The following is a 19,289-nucleotide window of genomic DNA, read 5'->3' on the forward strand; positions in this document are numbered from 1 at the left end:
CTGAGGTGTACTGTAGGCTAGTACTGGTGTGAATAATTTTAATCCTAGTTTTTGTACAATTTGCTTTTTAATTGTGTAACCCCCATCTGTCCACAGTTTTGTGTGTTGAACAGGAAGTGTAAACCCCTTTTAACCTACTAAGGGGCACTTTGACTCAATTTTATGCAGTGCTGGTAATCCTGTATTACCACAGAATCACAGACTCATTTTCAGGTGCAGGTATGACAAGGTGCTATGCTCAGTATTTCACATAGATTTCATGGGGTAGATTTATGAAATGTCGGACAAACATGATTTGCTGTGGCATACGCTGTCAGCATTTATCATTGTACAAGCATTTCTGGTAAAATGCTTGTGCAATGACGCCCCCTGCACATTTGCGGACAAACGGCCGCTAGCATGGGGTGTCAGTCATCTCAATCGAATCCGATTGGGAAGATTGCTGTCTGCCACCTCAGAGGTGGTGGATGAGTTAAGGAACAGCGGTCAATGACTGCTGCTTCTTAACTTTTGTTTCCTGCAAGCCTGAAGGCGCGCACGGAAACAGCTGCATCCGCAGCATAATAAATCTACAACCATGCACCTACCTAGCATATGTGGAAGGTAAGCACTAATGCTCAGGCAGCTTTTAGAGTGTCTTACAAGGGTCCTATTTTACTTATTGCTAATGTCAAATGTACTTGGTTTCCTTGCTCTATTGCATTTAGGCATCCTTTTTTGCTTTCCTTTCTTTGTTTTCAGTGCTGTCATCAACACTCGCCTGGGCCAGGGGAACATCTAGATGTTTCAAGGGTGCAAGGAGTCTGGTTCCCTCTGGAGGTGAGGTTACCACTCAACATTATGGAACTCTAAGCGTTTCTTAGAGCTCTGCAGGCCATGGTCCATTCTCAGTCAAGTCTCATCTTCATTTCTGAAAAGACATTTTTACAGTATTTGCTTAAATCAGCTATCAAGTAGGGACATGAATCTCCCTCACCATGCAAGAAATGTCTCTTTCTGTTATGAATATACTACTTTCTTTAATCTGTTCAGTCGGGGGAATGGGTTCTTCAGACATATTCGACCAGTTTATTCTAAATTTGGTTTTACCATGTAAAGATCTAATGGTGTACAAGCTAAATCAGACCTTTAGGATAAAGGGAGTGTTATGGGAGGAGCTCAAGCGTGAGGACGTGTGAACGCTTGCTCTCTGCTCCCTGCAAGAGCTCTTGGCAAAGAACCAGTGCCTAAACCCTAGTCCGGGGGTGGCTCAAATAGCAACTTAACACCTGCTCCTAAACACTCCAATAGTGCAAAGTGACCGCACTAAGCTGCAGCCTGCAGCATATTACAAACTGGGACAAGATATACCTCACCTATCTTAAAAAGAAGAGCTTACTACTTAAAAGGAGAGAGGGGAGGTAGAAAGGTGAAGGAAAGCGGAGGAGAGGAATAAAAGCAGTGTTTAAGCATTGACTCTTATATATTAAACCACAAAATCAAGTTTCCTGATACTTTTACACCTGGAACCTTATCCACCCCTCCCCCCTCCCACCGGTGCTGCGCGAGGGGGTGTGGGGGCCAGACAGACTCGCAAACACCTGTATTCACTTAGCAAGGAACCTGAACTCAGGGCCTCCTAAACCTGTTACCTAGAGGCCAGATAATCTTACTTCTACTTGGGTTGAATGGACGCCGCTTGGCTGGAGGGTCCCCTGGTGTGATCGCTCCCGGCGCGGAGAGGCAGAGGAATACGTTCACCCTGACTGGAACCTACACGCCTGGAGGCGGATTGATTCATCTTGCACCCGGCGAAGGATACGCCGCTGACCTGCTTGACCGTGTTCACTGGAGCAGAGGGGAGAGGGACCCTGGACGGTCAGACGACTTCCCCGGATGTGAAGTTGCTTCACAGCGGCGAACAGGTACTTCTATTCTGGGCTGCTCCCCCCCACCGATGTTGCGCGGGGGAGCATAGAGGCTACACCGCAGCGGAAAAGAGCTTGACAGCGTGTTTGCCTTGGAACTCATAATACCTGCAAAATCAGGTCAGCTACTCTTTTTATTTCTTGTTATCTCTTATCCTTGAGTGGCAATATAACAAAGTCCCCAGGCAGCCCTCAAGCAGTGAAATAGAAGAAAAGAGCACACACAGGAGGAAAATCATAGACTATCATATGAGACTGTTGTATTGCCACAAAAAGCATTTCTTGCGCTAGACGCTTATAAACTAACTACTGGGAGAATTAAAAGGGCTGGAGGAACAATTTAGACAATAAGTGGAAAGGGGGTAAAACTTAATCAAAAACCTAAGAGACTATAACTCTTATTAGAATATCTTGAACCCCTTGCATAATTAAGGGTTAGGCACATTTCCTATTGCTGCTTCTCCAGATTTTATTATTACGGGGAGAGAACAGAGTTTCACCGTATGATACATATTTTCAACACTGGCAACAGTGTAATGTAAAAAAGAAAAACTGTTTTTTGTTTTTTTTTCTCTTTCCCTTTCCTCTCCCCTGAATGCTGTTAAAGTTATACTGAAATTTATATGAAGGTTCTACCATGAATTTAATGAAATTGTGAAAGCTATCTGTATAAAATTGCTAAGATAGAAGTTATTAAATGCCAAAAGCTGAACAGGGCAAAACATTCATATAGTCTTTGAGCAGTAAGAATAGAAAAATCTAGCGAAATATCTATATAATCAGCTGAATGTATCCAAAATAAAGGCTGCTTACAAAATCCTCAGAAATATACTGAAAAGCCCTTCTATAAGATAAGTTTACAATTCCCCTCACTCAGTTCTGAGCATACCCGCTTCCCTCCATATATCGGTTTGTTTTTTATATAAGCAGAGGGATAGTAATAAACTTCAGGCATCTCTTCTTTAATCACCTGTAAAATTAAAGCAAATCCACAGAGGTAAATGAAGTAATACACTCTTTTGCTGAGAATAGGTGACAAAACTACCTCTTATAGGTTTCACATAATTATATAGATATAATAAAAGGGGGGAAGAGGAGAGGAGAGAGGGAGAAGGAGGGGAAGAGAAAATTGTATATCTTTGAATGTATTGAAAAATTTTGCAAGAAGACTATGTATATAGATCAAGCATGATAGAAACTGATTAAAAGGGCAAAACTGAATTAAGCAGAAATTGTACATAAGATAAAAAGTAGCAGAAACAGACGGAGTCACCCAAGCATTTACACAAGAAGTTGGACATATTTAACAAAAGGATTATTTTTAAAATCCTGAGATACATGTAATAGGCCTCTCCTAAACCAGACTGTAACTTTCTCTTAACTGGGTTTATATATACCTGTCTTGTGTAATCTATTAATCTCTATCCACACATAACAATGGGAAGATAGAAGCTTATTTTTATATAGAGCTTGACTTGGATTGTTTTTGCTCCTAGAATTGCACTAAAGATTCAATAGCTAAATAAATTCATAGTGACTATTTAATATACTATTCTACTTCTAAGAACCTTAAAGTATAATTACTGTGCCAATTGAAGCAATCTAAACCTTTTATAAAAACACATGATAAAATTGTTTCTTGTTTAGATATTATACCAGGGTAGGAGATAAAATTGAAACTGAACTGTACTGACTAGATTAGCTAGACTCCCAGATCCCCCTGGAACTCTATTAAAAAACACATAGGACATCTTAGTATTACTTATCTTAAAGAATAAAACGTAAAAGCTAAATACCAACTAATTTAGGTCATAACAAATTGTTGTAAACGTTAATATTAAGTTATAGACTGCATGACTGAAGGGCCTTGAGCACACGCACTCCCCCTACATCCCCCTGCCCTTTTTTTTTTTTTTCCCATTACCACTAATTTTTCACTCAGCACTCTATCACCCGATAAATTCACTAATCCACCTTCGCACTTCTTCTCCCTTTTTTCCCCCTCCCTATATCACTCGAATATAGACACGACAACTCACATTAAAATTCATAATCATTTCACTTCCTATGGATAAATTCATCACTGCACAAACCAGAACTTCCCCTTCAGCCATGTCAGGTAAACAAAGAGAGAAAAAAACTAAAAATACACAAGAGAATGCAATAGAGACTTGTTCATGCAGCCCGCTAAATACAAGCGAACAAATTGATATACAAACTTTAGTTACCAAAATATCTGAAGCCCTTTCTCCTAAATTCGAACAATTAAGAGATGAAATTAAGCATGACATTAACTCTTTATCTAAGGAGGTTCACCAGTTCTCTAAAAGAATCACTGAGGCAGAGCAAAGAATATCCGATTTAGAAGATACCACTTTAAACCATAACTCTAGTCTAGAAGACTTAAATGCTAAAGTAGTAAAAATGCAATTTAAATTAGAGGATTTGGAAAATCGGGCAAGAAGAAACAATATTAGAATAATCGGAGTTCCCGAAGACAAACAATTTGAGGACTTAAATAAACTAATTACAGTAACAATCCCACAACTTTTACAAATACCTCAAACACATCCACACATCATAGTTGAAAGAGTTCATAGGTTAGGGTGGTACAACCAGGAGAGAGAAAAAGCTAGACCCAGACCTATTATAGCTAAACTTCTCAATTATCAAGACAAACTCATTCTGCTTCAATATTTTAGACAAAAACAACCTATTCTACTAGATAACACCAAAATTATGCTATTCCAGGATTTTTCAGCAGACACCTCAGCTAAGCGAAGAGAGTTAGCGCCAATCTGCACACGCTTGATTAATCAAGGCTATCAAGCCACTTTAATCTATCCTGCCAAACTTAAAATAATAACAGGTAAAGATGTTAAATTTTTCGAAACAGCTAAAGAGGCTGAAAAATATTTAAAACAAGAGTTCGAAAAATCTAGAACTCAATCCCCACCTCAGACACTGAATAAAAGGGGAAAATAGCTATTCTAAAACATAGGTAAGAGTAACTCATATAGAACTATGAAATGTACAACCAGTTTGTAGATAGGGATGATGCAGTGGTCAGAACCAATCTGATTCAATGGGGATTGGGGGGGCTCGGGGGAGAGGGAGTCGAGAGGGGTATATGTGTGTTTTTTTTTGTTTTTTTTTCTCCCTCCCTTTTTGGTTTTCTTTTTATTTTTTGGGTATCATACCTGTTTTAATTAAAAATGACAGTAAATGACTGTAAAATGATTTCTTGGAATATCGGGGGCCTTACTTCCCCAATAAAAAGAAATACAATTATTTCACATCTTAAAAAGCTGAAGGTAGATATTGCTCTTCTTCAAGAAACCCATATAAAATTAGAAGAAGTTCATAAATTAAAAAAATCGTGGGTGAAAGAAGTTATAGCTACTCCAGCACTAGGAAGGAAACGAGGGGTAGCAATTTTAATAGGTAAAAAATTAAAGGCATTAACTACGGTTATTGAATCTGATCCAGAGGGAAGGTTTTAATTGTAAAAATAAAACATGGTAATTTTGTGTATACACTTTGTAATTTGTATGCTCCACATATTATTGATTATGCTTTTTGGGAGACTTTACAAAATAAGATTCTTTCCAAGATAGAAGGGATGTTAATTATTGGAGGAGACTTTAATATGTCACCTAATTATGCCTTAGACAAACTTAGACACAATCTTAAAACGCTGAAAACAAAAAAAGATAACTTAGAAGCCAAACTTTTTAATAAATTATTTAATAATCTAAGAATAAAAGATATATGGAGATCCCAAAACCCAGAGGGTAGAAACTTTACCTGTCTATCAAAGGCTCACAAATCTCTTACAAGAATTGACTTATTCTTAGTAGATGAGAAATTATTGAACTTACAAATTAAGGCCAATATCTTGCCAGTCACTATCTCGGATCATGCACCAATAACACTTGAAATATATTCACAAAATCCTAATCTTAGAAATAATCGATTTTTTTTCCCTCAACATCTTGCTTCAGACCCAGAATTTAAAACGATAGTAAACTTAAAATTTGAAGAATATGTTCATTTTAATAGGAAATATGAAGATCGCCCAATGCTATTTTGGGAAACTGCAAAGGCAGTTATGAGGGGAGAGATACTGGCTTATAATATTAACAGAACTAAGTTGTACAAAAAAAGAGAAGAAAACATTATGAAATCCTTATCAAATGCTTATAATAATTATATAATCAATAAAACAGCTCGAACTTGGAATATATACACACAAGCAAAAAAAGATAGAGATTCTCACCTATTACATAAAGCCACACAGCAGGAATTAAGACTTCAATCACAATTATATAAATACGGGAATAAGGCAGGAAAATTACTTTCCAGATTAGTTAAACAAGACAAAGGGAGTACTCCAATTGAATTTATTCAGAATAATGATAAATTAGTTTCAGAGTCAGAAGAGATCTTAAACATAATGGTAAAATATTATCAAGACCTTTACTCTTCAAACCCGTCAAATAATTCTGAAAGAGAAGACTTTTGGAAAAAAATCTCATATTTAAAAATTTCAGAAGAAATTAATGAATTAATCAACCTTCCCATTACAGAACTAGAAGTTAAGAAGGGTATAGAGGATCTGCCTATCAACAAAGCGTCAGGCCCTGATGCCTTGCCCGGCGAATTTTACAAACTATTGTCGCCAGCTATAGTCCCATACTTAACAAATCTATTTAATGATTTGTATAAAGAGGGCACCCCACCACCAGCCAGTTTTGCAGCTTCTTATACAACTTTTATCTTAAAACCTGGCAAAGATAAATCTCAAAAAGAATCATATAGACCTATTGCTCTACTAAATGTAGATTATAAACTGCTGACATCTATACTAGCACAGAGATTACAAGCCCCTCTTTCACACATAATACACAAAAGTCAAGCAGGATTTCTGACAAATAGAAACTCTTCAGCTAAAATCCGTGAATTATTTCTTACTATTGATTATGTTAAAATAGAGCCGACTCAAGCCCAAGGTGGCGAACAAAATGACTCAGACAAAGCAATAATCTCAGTCGATGCCGAAAAGGCATTCGACTCGATTCATCATGACCATTTATTACATACACTATCTCAATTCGGGTTCAAAGGACAATTTCCTAAATTTATCGATAATCTCTATAAGAAAGCACACACAAAGCTGTTAGTTAATTCAAGGCAATCAATAGATATACAACTAGCGAAGGGTACAAGGCAAGGCTGCCCTCTTTCCCCATTGCTTTTTAATATGGCAATTGAACCATTAGCAATCTTAATTAGGCAGGACATTGAAGGAATTAAAATAAGGAAAAAGGAATTGAAAATCTCATTATATGCGGATGATATCCTAATATATATGAGTAATATCCAGAGAAATATCCCCAAATTATTGTCTATTATATCACAGTTTAGCTCATTCTCGGGATATAGGATAAATACTAATAAGTCTGAACTGTATTGGTTAACTCACCCGAAACAATATATAGAAAATATTCCGCTTAAGATTGCAACTGATTCATTTAAATACCTAGGTATTACAATTTCCTCAAATCCAGAACAGTGGTATTCTCTTAACATTTCCCCAATCTTAGAAACTACTAGAAATACATTGAAGAATTGGCAGAACCTTCCCATCTCTCTCTCTGGTCGAATTGCTTTATACAAAATGATACTATTGCCAAAAATCCTCTACATATGTCAGAATATACCCATCCTATTAAAGCAAAAAGATTTAAGACTCTTAAACATATCACTTAGAAAATTTATATGGCATGGCAAGAAACCTAGAATTGCTCTTGATAAATTGTTTCTTCCTATAAAATATGGAGGATGTGCCTTACCTGATCTATGTTTATATAATCTTGCTTTTTTAGCCCATATAGTAACAGATTGGATTCATTGTAAAGATTACGTAACAGACAATGACTTAGAGAGGAATATAACCTTCCCCTATCTCCCTACAGCGTTAATTCATAATAAAATCACTGACATACCAAGAGAGATTAAGAAATTTTACTCTATTATTGCTCCAATAAAAGCGTGGCTAAAGATCTGCAACCTATTAAAAGTTAATGAAAAAATTTCAAATTATTTACCCCTAATGGGTAACCTGCAGTTTGAATTAGGATTACAAATATCACCCCTCCAAAGATGGCAGACAAAAGGACTCGAAAGGGTAGCACAATTTATAGATACAACAGGGAATTGCATTAAATCATTTAATGATAGGAGTGAATTTAATATCCCACAAAAAGATTTTTTTATCTACCTTCAGTTAAGACATTATATTTGGAAGTTAACTAGTACTTCAGGCTGGAATTGGTCGTTAGGATCATTAGAGAAATGGTTATTGCTAGTTAAAAAAGGCCAGATGTCTATCTCTCCTTGCTATCAATTACTCAATGCAAATAAAGGACCAAATAATATAACAAAAATTGAATTGAAATGGGATTTAATTATAGACCCACTTCGACTAGATAAGGGATTTTTCCAAGTATCCATATCAATCGTTAAACAGACAACACTTTCCTCCACATGGAGGGAGTCACACTTGAAACTACTGTATATGACATATATTACCCCGGAAAAGGGATATAGATGGGGGAATATTCAATTTAATAAATGTTCAAAATGCTCACTTGTTGCAGCTAATCTTAAGCATATGCTATGGGAATGTCCAAAGGTTAGAGCAATGTGGAAGAAGGTGGAATTTTGGCTTGATAGGAGAATTGGTATTACCCATGTTGCGCTCTCTTATATAAAAATATTATTTCTTAGAACAGAAGAAGGACCCTCTTTAGATAAAGAATTTATTGTTAATATTACTATATTAGCAGCAAGATATTTACTGTTTAAAAAATGGAAGGAAACTTCAACCCCTAGCATATCAGAAATTATAAATTGCATAAAAAAGCAATGCATCTTAGAACAGTATGACTCAAAACTTTTTGAACCACAAGATATCAATAGATTTTTCCAAAAATGGGCAGCATTTATAAAGACTTTTTCAAAAGAAGAAATAGATCATTTAATCTATCCATTTAGGAATTCAGATATAGTTCTTCTAGGAATTTGGTAAAGACACTGAAAATGAAGATGTGAAGAGAAAGTAACAACTAGACTATCCTCCCTCTTCCAAGAATCATTTTTTTTTTTTTTCTTTCTTTTCCTTTCTCCTTTCCCTTTTTTCTCCCTCTCGTCCCCTTCACCCTTGCCTCGTGCCCCTCCCTGGGTTGCCCCCCCCCTCCTTCCGGTTTATACTAATCATAATTAATTTTCCGAGCGCCCGCAAGGGAGTAGCTGAATTGTAAATTTAACCAAATAATAGTTAAGTAACAGATTACGGAACTATATAGGTAAAATTTACTCAGAATATAACGGGCCAAGATAAGATAGTTGAAATAGAGGACCCACAAGGGTCATAAGGTTATTATTTAGCTTAAATTCTTGTAAATGATATTATCAGAATTAGTCTACAGATTGTTCTTAGATATAGGGCCCTTATTAGATCCAATTTTATAACCCCTTCTCAGAAATCAATAACATTTTTGCTCCTAATATTAGGAGAGCTGCCACAACAATAGAGGGATAATAGGAGAGGCAGTGGGGAAGAATCATAATCATTAAGCAGTGTGTTATCGGTGGGGTTGGTGGGGAGCGGGGGCTCAGGAGAAAGGGGTCATCTTTTTTTTTTTTTTATCTATATATGTTCTGGTTCACTATGGTTATAGAGTTAGCTAATTATGAAAGTTAAATGTAAATATAGAATAAGACGTTACACTGATTAAGGTATGTTCAGAAATTGTTTATTATCAAATTCGGAGCTGTGTCTCCAAGACTATGACAGAACAAAATGAGCTGCGTCTCTACAATTTTTGTTTATTTTGCCAATTACTTTCTTTTTTGTGTGTATTGACTGAAAATGTGAAAAATAAATATTTAAAAATAAATCAGACCTTTAAACATATTGTGCCAGATATAGAGACTCCAAAGCTCTATCATAGATGCCTTAGTTTGTCCCTGAAAACACACCACAGTTTATGGCAAAGCTCAAACCTGAGAGTATATTTAATCATAACTCATGCCAATATCTGGCCTACTAAAAATACTGCATTTTCATTATATAGTTTGAGATGTCTGATACAAAAAGGGGTTTCACATTATATATTTGTAGGAAACTGTCTGGTATTGAGACAACCCGTGTAACTTTATTATTTGACCACTATATAGGTTCAACCATTATTTATACCTGTAATCTTAAAATGGCAAAGCACATTTTCTTTTATTATAACATATGAAGACTGACAAACAGCCTTGTTATTTACCATGAAGTCTATTTACTGTGCCATATTCTATTAATTGTATTACAAAATATAATTACAGTATTATTTAGAACCAGATAAGCTACTGAAAATATTAAGAGACTACATTCAACTATGGTCAAGATATATTTTTGGCGGTCCTGTAATCAATCAATGCAACTGTGTGGGGGGGAGATCTTCAATATATGCACTAAGTGGAACCTGATATTGTTTGTTATGTCTCCAAACGTGGCTCTCATCTGTCATTCATTTAGAGCTCTAATTCCTCTTGGGTTTTGATATTATTTACATTAATTGGAACAACTTGTTGAGAATAACTTCACGGTGTCATTAGAAGCAATCTAAACTTAATGTAGACAAAAGGCCCCATGTATTAAAATGCAGACGAACAGCTTCTCAACTTGCGAAGCTGTCCGCCTGCCTTCACTGCATCAGTTGATCCGCTGGCCCGCATGTCTCATTACACACTCGGATGAGTATGTAATGTCTGCCCCTCCATTTGCACGACCAATTGTGCAAGTTAAAGGACTGTCAATCACTGAGAGTGGCGAGGAGTGTAAGAAACAGCGGTCTAATGATCGCTGCTTCTTACATTGCGGGAAGCAGGCTCGCATATGCGAACCTGCCCTGCAAGGGCTCTGGAGCAGCTTACTCTGCTTCGTACATGAAGCCCATAGCATCTAGAGGGAACTAGGAAAGAAATAGAATACAAACATTTTTTTTCTTTTTCTGCTTTTCCATCTCTCTCATACCCTCCTCTTTCTTCACTATTATACTACAAAAAAAAACATTAGTAAACTGATGTGACAGGGCACATTCTCTCTTGGACCTTTCTGCTATAATCCTTGCTAGTGCTGGAATATATGAGGAATAATGAAAACTGATACCTCCATTATATATTCATAGTTCTAAATTGTGCTAAACATAAATGTCCGTCAGTCCTGTCCAGATGTCATTCGATGAATCTGTATTCAAATATCTCTGTAAATGTTAGTTCTATTTATTTATTTATTTAAACATTGCCTAGACTATCAAAAAAGAAAGTTTGATTTCAAGATGGTTTTAGATATATCTGACTACATTTCTTCTTTAACAAGTATGAATGTTGCTATACCTAATATGAACTATTTTTTCACTATCCACTATACTTATGATGGCTCTTCAAGCTACCACTAATGGATATTGTGAAATGAGTCATTAGCCTGCCTGAAAAATCTACTACTTACACAGTATGGATATACAGTTAACTGGCATTTGATATCTGATGAAACGACCCTTGGAGGTTGAGAAACGCGTTATAATAAAGCCTTTTAATTCTTTTAATTCTGGAAGTTGTATACATTCTTTTATGCAACAATACTGAGCAAAATTACAAAGTTGCAAAATGAAGACTTGTTCACAGCTAATACTGAAGATACCTTTGGAGCCCACAGCTTTAAGGAAGAGCCCCAGGAAAGATCCTGTTTGGCAGTGTACAAGCCACTGATTTAAGTGCTAGCAGGCGAGATTGTACTGGTCACAGCACAGTACAACAGTTTCTGGTAAGCACATTACCTCTCTAGATTTGTATCATTCTGCATGAAACAATATCACACTATGTGGCGCCCTCTCTATCTCCTTTTCTGATGATGTAACAATGTTTTTGCTATATTTGTGCTTTGCATAACTTAAAAGAATAAGGGCTAGATTACAATTAAGATGCAAACGGTTTTGCGTTAGCGCAATCGTGTTTTGGTAAGCCATTTTCATTCTGCTGATATTACAAGTGTAGCAAAATCACGGCTGTGATAGCGCAATCATCTCTTATGCTTCAATCCTTTCCTTGATCTAAAAGCTGTGGTTAACTGGTTTCAGAAAATAAACAGTTGGTCAAAACACAACAAAAATACATATAAAAGTACACTTACATTACCCCCTAAAACGCCATCCCCTCACATTGCAAACTACCTAAATAAACTATTAACCCCTGAACCACCATTCCCCCACAACGCAAAGTTATAAACTAACATCTAAACCCCCTAACTTAATACCCCCTAACTTAACACAAAGTCGCTAATCTGAAGAGGAGGACCGAAGTCACCACAACCACCGGGATAAAGTTAGAAGATAGACTGCTGCAATGAAGATGGATTAAGATGGAGTGCCGATGGAATGAAGATAGAGTATCGCCCATCATCATCATGAGTACCAACTTTGGGTTATTGTTATTTTTTTGGGGGGGTGGTTTTTTTCCCCCCATCCAATACCCATCCAAATGCCCTTTTCAAATTTAGTTTTTTTTTTTATTTTGGGGGGTGAGGGGGTTGTAATGTTAGAGGGGTTAGTGTTTCTATTCAATGCCCTACAAAAGGCCCTTTTAAGGGCTATTGCTAGTTTATTTTTGAATTGTTTTTTTTTGGGGGGGTTGTTTTTATTTAAGGGGTATTAGAATAGGATTAAAAAAAATGTACTTTTGGTAATTACTTAGGTTTTTTTACGTGTAATGTTATTTTTTTTTATTTTGTGAAATGTTAGGATTTTATTTTAAGGGTAAGATTAGGTTTTTATTTAATTAGTTTGTTTTCTTTAAGGTAGTTAGGATTTTTTTTTTGTAAATTTAGGGGTATTTTAATTAGGGTTAAAAGCTTAGGGGGTTTAGATGTTAGTTGTGGGGGAGATAGCGGTTTAGGGGTTAATGGTTTTAATTAGTGTTTGTGATGTGGGGGATGGCGGTTTAGGGTTAATAGTTTACTTAGGTACTTTGAATTGTAGGGGGTGGCGGTTTAGGGGTTAATATTTTATATACTTTGCATTGTGGGGTGGCAGTTTAGGGGTTAATAGTTTTAATTAGTGTTTGCGATGTGGGAGTGGCGGTTTATGGGTTAATAGTTTATTTAGGTACTTTGCATTGTGGGGGTGGCAGTTTAGGAGTTAATAGTTTAAATTAGTGTTTGCAATGTGGGGGGATGGGGGTTTAGGAGTTAATAGTTTATTTAGGTACTTTGCGTTGTGGGGTGATGGCAGTTTAGGTTTTAATATTTGTAATTAGTGTTTGTGATGTGGGGGGATGACAGATTAGGGATTAAAAGGCTAGGGGCTATTAGGGTAGGGTTTTTTTTCAATTTTTTTTCTCCATTGACTTCTATGGTGAATGCGCTTTTCAGGTTACCGCTAGTGCAAAATAAACATTTTTGCAACTTGTTATACCAGCAAAACCTGACAAGTGCAAAAAACTTAACCCTAGCGATATTTTCGCTAACACAAAAAAAAAATACCGTGCCACTTGTAATCTAGCCTTAAATGTTTAAAAATAAAAGTTCTCTCAAACTTTTATTGTTATTAAAAAAGTTATGGTGATATTTTACTAGGTGGTACAAAAATAGACTTGATTTGAGTCATTGGTGCCAATTTATTAAATGCTACAGCGAATCATGTCTGCCCGGCATCGCCCGGCATTTCTGGTAAATTGCCTGTGCAATGCCGCCCCCTGCACATTTGTGGCCAATCGACGGCTAGCAAGGGGGTCACTCATCCTGATCTTATCTGATCTGGATGATTGCAGTCCGCCACCTCAGAGGTGGCGGACGATTTAAGGAGCATTGGCCTTATGACCGCTGCTTCTTAACTTATATTTCCGGAGAGCAGGAAACATCAGGGGTAGATTACAGCATCTGCTGCTTGGTAAATCTACCCCATTGCCATTATTTTATTTTAATTCTGAAAAGAAAAGCTAAGAAATTGTTTGACCCCTTCAACGCACATGATAAGCTATAGCTATACTCATCTTTCACATCACAGCCTGCAGTCACATGACGAGCCCTTTTCATGATGCAGGGGGATCACTGATAAAATGCTGTTCTACAGGCAGAGGACCATTGGTGACCTAGTGGGAGGAACTCCCAGGCTTTATGGGATTGCTGGTGATGTCACCACAAGCACACATGGTGACTTTATAAAGGGGCTGAACCAAGTAGCTGCAAGGTAGCTGGATGTGTGGAGGATATTCAAACCACCAGATATCAGATACAAACCTCCAAGACCCCTCATTTGAAAGATTATTGTCTGGAGCAATAATATCAAGCAGATATTTTTAAAAAAGGATATGCTTGCGAATGTTACATAATATACACATGATGGCGTTGGTATATTATTCTTAAATTGATAGAGTAATCAGGGACTACTAAGTAGACTGGGACCACACCAGGATTCTAGTAGTCAGAGACCACACCCTGGGTACAAGTGGTCTGGGACCAAGGGAGTAGAAAATCTGGATTCTTATTTATGAGACTGTATTGGCATTATTGTAAACAAATTTGAAAAGGTTACATTTATTTGTGCACAACCTTAATTAACTGTTTATATCAAAATAAATTGTAATTAGTATACTTAATAATTAACTATGGGACAATTTAAGTATAAGTACTAACAAGACTCCTGCAAGATTTATGTGGAATAAGTTTGGTATCATCAGCTATAAATTTCTAACTAAATAGCATAAAATTACCAAACACAGGCAGGAAAAAGACTGGCTATTGGAGGGAAAATGGGAGATGAATAAGTTGGTGTTTCTCAGTGAAATACTTGCTTCAATTAAGAAGGGAGCCCCAAAACAAGAGGAATGGAATGTATATTTGTTGTGGTTTGAGAAAAATTCTTGACAAAATACTAGTGATCAATTGCGCAATAAAGTAGAAGATTTCGAAAATCAGGTGCAGATTCATAGAATGTAACCTGTTATACCAGTGTCTCACTGACTCAGACCCTGATTTTCTGACTGGTTATAACCTTTGTAAAACCCTAAGTGCACCTCCCCAGACTATGATGCATCAAGTTCGGACTGAAATGTGACCACTTACATGACTGTTGTACCATGGACTGGTGGACAAGGACATTCTTTGAGATTTCAAAGCAAAGTAAAACCCGCTAAAAGAATGACTAGATAGTCAGAGCAAAGTAACAATGATGGTGACAGTGTTATGCAAGCCCCCTTTCAAGAAGTTTAAGACCAAAAAACTTGTTAATTCTAAAGTTAATATAGTAGTCAGGGACTAGTGAGTTGTCTAGTACCACATCAGGATCCTAGTAGTCAGGGACCACACCACGGTATAAGTGGTCTGGAACCACGGGAGTTGTTAATCTGGATTCTTATTTGTAAAACTGTATTAGCGTTACTGTAAACAAATTTGAAAAGTTTATTTGTGCACAAACTTAATTAACAGTTTATATCAAGTAGACTTAAATTGTCCCATAGTTAATTATTGTACAGTACTAACAGGAGGGACTCCTGCAAGATTTGTGTGGAATAGGTTTGGTACCATTAGCTATAAATACCAAAGATAGCCATGAAAAAGACTGTTTTTTGAGGGAACTTTGGAGATTAAATGTGACCACTTACATAGCTTTTGTACCATGGACTGGTGGACAGGGACATTCTTTGAGATCTCATAGCAAAGTAAAACCTGCTGACAGAACGACTAGTATGTCAGAACAAAGTAACAATGATGGTGACAGTGTTATGCACGCCCCCATTCGAGAAGTTTAAGCCCCAAAAGGCAGATCCAGCAGAATGCTACTTGGTCACGCAGTGAATTACACTGTTTAAATGCCACTTTTCTACCTCTGAGTGAAAACCCAATTAAATTTATCGAATAATTAGTCTGTAAATTTGTGTTAAAACCCCTAAAAAAAACAGATTTCTGACAACTATTTGGCTTAGTGTTATCCCTGTCATAAAGGGAAATTATTAAAGTCAAGTAGAATGAAAAGAGAAGTGAAAGTATCAGTAATATTCCTTAGTGGGAAAATAAGACAGAAATACGGAACCTAATGGAAAGACAGATGATGTATGAAGTCTTTGGGGCCTATTTTTTAAAGGTCTTGCGGACCTGATCCGACAGTGCTGATCAGGTCCGCAAGACCTCACTGAATGCGGAGAGCAATACGCTCTCCATATTCAGCATTGCACCAGCAGCTCACAAGAGCTGCTGGTGCAACGCTGCCCCCTGCAGACTCGCGGCCAATGGGGGGTGTCAATCAACCCAATCGTACTCGATCGGGTTGATTTCCGGTGATTCCTGTCCGCCTCATCAGAGCAGGCGGACAGGGTTATGGAGCAGCGGTCTTTAGACCGCTGCTTCATAACTGGTGTTTCTGGCGAGTCTGAAGACTCGCCAGAAACACGGGCCCACAAGCTCCATACAGAGCTTGATAAATGGGTCCCTTAGAGTGGATAATTAGAGAGTTCTTTAAGACCAAGACGAATTGGGGAAAATAGTTGAAAAATGAGTCAGTACATGATTGCTGTGATAGATTGAACCATGACTTTAGTTAGCACAGCAGCATAGGCAAACCCCAAAAAGCAGATGTAGTGGCTATATTGGAATACTTATTGAAAGGGCTCATTAATGAAGTCAGTTCACAAGTGAAAACTATTCTTGTGAAATGGGAGGAAAAGCCATTATAAATAGTAGTATCAGTGACAGAGCACTCTTATTGGCAAAGAAAAAGTAAGAAGCAGGACAGGGAATATAGACTTATGTGGGCACATATAACACTTCTGAGGCACCCACCAAATATTTCTTAGAAGGACAGCAAGCTGATAGGGGCAAACATAAAGGCAGGGGACAATGCAGGAATGAGAGAAACTGCCAACAACAGAATGGTTAGATGATGGCCAGACCCGTCACTGTTACAATTGTGACGTGGTAGGAAATGTTGCTAGGGAATGCCCGAGGAGACCAAGAAATGAGGGGTGACCCTATATCCCAAAGCAGCAGGCTGGACAGTGACTAGAAGAAGTAATCCTCTGCCCCACTGTACCTGTTGATAGAAATGGCCCTTATGTTGAATGTGTAAATAATTTAAAGAGGGAAATATTTTTAATTGATACCAGGGTATCTAGCTCTTCCTTGTCATATTTAACTGCCCCCAGTTTTCCAAAACCTGACAAAACAACTGTGGGAGTAAAATTGATAGGGAACAAACATCTAGATTACGAGTTTTGCGTTATGGTTTTAACACTGAAAAAATGGCCATTTCAGTGCAAAAACCATAACGCAGCCATTACGAGTCGTGTCAGTATAGTTGTACCGCAATCATTGTAGCCTGTAACGCAACGTCAACCCCGCACTCAAAAAAATGATGTTTTTGCATGGGATTTCCATAGCGCTGGTATTACAGGTTGTGCGGTGAAGCTAAAATGCTTGCGTTCCAGCCTATACCAACACGATCCGTTATGCTATCTGCGTCACAAAACTGTTACAGAAAACTCATAACTAAACTGTTACAAAGTACACTTACATCCATAAACTATCTATTAACCCCTATTCTGCTACCCTCCTGCAACGCAAACACTAAATTAAATGTATTAATCCCTAATCTGCCTCTCCCAACATCGCCGCCACTAATAAAAGTTATTAACCCCTATTCCGCCGCTCCTCTACATCGTCACCACTATAAGAAAGGTATTAGCCCCTATTCCCCCACACCCCAACATCACCCACACTATAATAAAGCTATTAACCCCTATTCCGCCGCTCCCCAACATCACCACCACTAAATAAAGTTATTAACCACTAAACCTCTGGCCTCCCACATCTCTGCCACTAAATAAACCTATATACCCCTAAACCGCAAGCGCCCCACATCACAAAAAACTAAATTAAACTATGTACCCCTAAACCTGACAACCCCCTAACTTTAAATTAAAATTACAATATCCCTATCTTAAAATAAATAAAAACTTACCTGTGAAATTAAAAAACCCTAAGTTTAAACTATAAATTAACCTAACATAACTATTATACTAAAATTAAAATAACTATCAATTAAATAAACTAAATTACACATTAAAAAAACTAACACAAAAAAAATGAATTCTAAAATTACAAAAAATAAAAAATACTGAATTACAAAAAATAACAAACACTAAAATACGAAAAATAACAAACAAAATTATCCAAAATAAAAACAATTACACCTCATCTAATAGCCCTATAAAAATAAAAAGCCCCCCAAAATAAAAGAAACCCTAGCCTACAATAAACTACCAATAGCCCTTAAACGGGCCTTTTGTAGAGCATTGCCCTAACGAAATCAGTTCTTTTCCCTGTAAAAAAATACAAAGACCCCCCAACAGTAAAACCCACCACTCAATCAACCCCCCAAAATAAAAACCCTAACTCTAGCAAAAAACATAGCTACCCATTGCCCTGAAAAGGGCATTTGTATGAGCATTGCCCTTAAAAGGGCATTTAGCTCTTTTGCATTGCCCTTAAAAGGGCATTTAGCTCTTTAAAGAAAGCCCAAACCCTAATCTAAAAAAATAACACCCAAAAAAACTAAAAAAAAACTAACACTAACCCCTGACAATCCGCTTACAGTTTTTTAAATCTGGACATCCAGGCGGCGAGAAGTCTTCATCCAGGCAGCGTCTTCTATCTTCATCCAGATGGCATCTTCTATCTTCATCCCGGCAGCGCAAAGCGGGTCCATTCTACATCCGGCATGGAGCATCTTATGTATACGGTCGCCCCTGTACACTGAATCTTCAATGCAAGGGAGCCTTTTCAAAATGGCATCCCTTGCATTACTATTGGCTGATTTGATTTTTTAAATTCAAATCAGCCAATAGGATGAGAGCTACTGAAATCCTATTGGCTGTTCAAATCAGCCAGTAGGATGAGAGCTACTGAAATTCTATTGGCTGTTTTGAATAGTTTATTTTCACATTTTGTCACTCACTTATATATATTATTTATCACATTCAGTTCACTCTCTTATTTTATAATTATTTTTTCTTTTTATTTATCTTTATCATTAGAGGACAGGTAGTCATTTCCTTTCTCACACTTAGTAGAGTATTAAGCGTATAATGTTTTAATGATACTCTCATTAGCTTGTATCATAATATATGTTAACAAAGCCATTCTATTGTAAGGAGTACAATATTTATCTTCCATGCCTCTGGGTATGGATTATGTAGACCATTTGTACAATAATTACTGAACAGTCAATTGCTAAAATTTCATTTAATTACATTATCTGCAAGCAATAAAGCCCAAGAGTT

The 19,289-nt window shown here is 37.0% G+C and overlaps 1 long non-coding RNA gene across 1 annotated transcript in view; it reads right to left on the reverse strand.

Annotated features, from left to right (window-relative positions):
- Positions 1–19,289, reverse strand: part of LOC128657792 (uncharacterized) — a 36,742-nt gene that overhangs the window by 812 nt on the left and 16,641 nt on the right. The window contains exon 4 of the long non-coding RNA XR_008402124.1: positions 1–910. This exon is cut by the window's left edge and continues 812 nt beyond it. This is a non-coding gene — a long non-coding RNA (uncharacterized LOC128657792). The remainder of the gene's footprint in view (positions 911–19,289) is intronic.

The sequence above is a fragment of the Bombina bombina genome, chromosome 4 (assembly GCF_027579735.1).
Source record: "Bombina bombina isolate aBomBom1 chromosome 4, aBomBom1.pri, whole genome shotgun sequence".
NCBI classification, from domain to species: Eukaryota; Metazoa; Chordata; class Amphibia; order Anura; family Bombinatoridae; genus Bombina; species Bombina bombina.